The 2,062-nt window shown below is 54.4% G+C and overlaps 1 long non-coding RNA gene across 3 annotated transcripts in view; it reads left to right on the plus strand.

The window, feature by feature from the left end:
• The first annotated feature begins 1,379 nt into the window (after positions 1-1,379).
• The window catches only part of LOC109295432, a 3,089-nt gene continuing 2,406 nt past the window's right edge, over positions 1,380-2,062 (plus strand). For all 3 annotated transcript variants that reach the window (XR_002096749.1, XR_002096748.1, XR_002096750.1), the window contains exons 1-2: positions 1,380-1,597; positions 1,907-1,976. This is a non-coding gene — a long non-coding RNA (uncharacterized LOC109295432). The remainder of the gene's footprint in view (positions 1,598-1,906; positions 1,977-2,062) is intronic.

The following is a 2,062-nucleotide window of genomic DNA, read 5'->3' on the forward strand; positions in this document are numbered from 1 at the left end:
GAAAATTAATATTTATCTGCTCCTGGCTGCCTGTCCAAGATGACAGGATCCAGGGGTAGCAGGACCCAGGGGAAGCCCGGAGGACTCAGCAGCATGCCCCCACCTCCACCCCAACCCCTCCTACCTCTGCCCCTCCCACCCAGAAGTCTCTGCCTGCAGCAGCTCTTACTCCTTCCCTGCACACAGCTGCTCCAACACCACCTGGCCCCCAGCTGCATTGCTGGACCATAGGAACATGAGGCTGCGTAGGTATCCTGGGGTCAAGAGCAGGAGGGTGTGTGTGTGTGTGTGTGTGTCCATGCCCATGCCTGTGCAATAAGGGAGGGGAGGAGAGAAAGAAAGAGAGTGTGTGTATGTGTGCAGAGACAGGCACACAGTGTGTGTGTTCATAGGGTGAGTCCCACACTCCCCCCCACAATACAAATGCATCCACACCCACCTCACAATGCCATACACACAGACCCACACCACCTAGTCACACTCCCCCCACAAGCGCCACCGGAGAAAGCAAGAACAAAAGCTGAAGCCAAAGGATGCTGGCCCTGCATGGAGTTAAACCCACAAGCCCTGTCTGAAAGAATGAGACCTTGACCACCAGGCCACAAGGTAGGTAGGGGCTGCAGCTTTCCCAGGGCTCCCCTTGTAGTGGAGCCAGCGTGTGTCCGCAGGGAAAGAGTCAAGGGGCCCAGAAATGAAGCCTGGAGCCAGCCAGGCCCTGTGGTACACAGTGCAGAGTCTCCCACTGTGAGTGCTGAGGTCCTGGATTCAGGTCCTGGCCTCCCCCTGTTTAGTGGGGAGGTGCCTTCCTCTTTCAATGGAGGGGCCTGGCTGCTGCACATCAAGGGACCCATGGCAGGCAGTGCTTTCAGCCTTTCCCTGTAGTCTGCTCCTAAGGTTACTGCTGTTGGTAGCAAAGGTTGTGGGTTCAAGCCCCAGTCTGACTGTAGTTCTGTGGGTGGTGTCTAGGTCCACGTGGGAAAGTGGAAATGTGAACCCCCTGAAAGTAGAGGGTATTTTGAACATCAGGGTTTTTGCACTTTCAACATGTGATGGAGTTGGGGAGAGCAGGCAGACTGGATGACGGGCTTCCCTGGGACACGGAGTTTCAGCCACATAGCATACGCTCTGCTCACCCACTTCCTGCAATTTCCCCAAGCCGTGCCCCCCGCTCCTGGCCCACAGCCCCACCACAGCCCTTTGCCCAGCCAGGAAGCAATGGGGGCCCCAGGAGCACTGCATCGACCTCGCCTCACCTTGGGGGGCTTGGACTACAGGAACCCCACGCAGACCTTTCTGTGTTCAACTTGGGGGTCACGAGAGGTCAAAGCTCCCCCCCAATTAGGTGAAAGGTCACCAACTTATTTTTTGGGAATCCAGGGGTCACAGAGAATTCAACTTGGGGTCACGAGAGGTCAACTCCCCCCCACTAATTAGGTGAAAGGTCACCAACTTATTTTTTTGGGAATCCAGGGGTCACAGAGAATTCAACTTGGGGTCACGAGAGGTCAACTCCCCCCCACTAATTAGGTGAAAGGTCACCAACTTATTTTTTTGGGAATCCAGGGGTCACAGAGAATTCAACTTGGGGTCACGAGAGGTCAACTCCCCCCCACTAATTAGGTGAAAGGTCACCAACTTATTTTTTTGGGAATCCAGGGGTCACAGAGAGGTCAACTTGGAGGTCACGAGAGGTCAAATCCCCCAACTAATTAGGTGAAAGGGCACCAACTTATTTTTTGGGAAGCCAGGGGTCACAGAGAGTTCAACTTGGGGGGGGTCATGTGAGGTCAAATCCCCCCCCCCACACTAATTAGGTGAAAGGTCACCAACTTATTTTTTGGGAAACCTGGGGGGTCACAGAGAGGTCAACTTGGGGTCGCGAGAGTACAACTTGGGGTCACACAAGGTCAAATCCCCCCACTAATTAGGTGAAAGGTCACCAACTTATTTTTTGGGAAGCCAGGGGTCACAGAGAGGTCAACTTGGGGTCATGAGGGGTCAACCCCCCCCACTAATTAGGTGAAAGGTCACCAGCTTAGTTTTTGGGAATCCAGGGGTCACA

The sequence above is a fragment of the Gavialis gangeticus genome, unplaced genomic scaffold (genome assembly GCF_001723915.1).
Source record: "Gavialis gangeticus isolate Ggan-Ray unplaced genomic scaffold, GavGan_comp1, whole genome shotgun sequence".
Lineage (NCBI taxonomy): Eukaryota > Metazoa > Chordata > Crocodylia > Gavialidae > Gavialis > Gavialis gangeticus.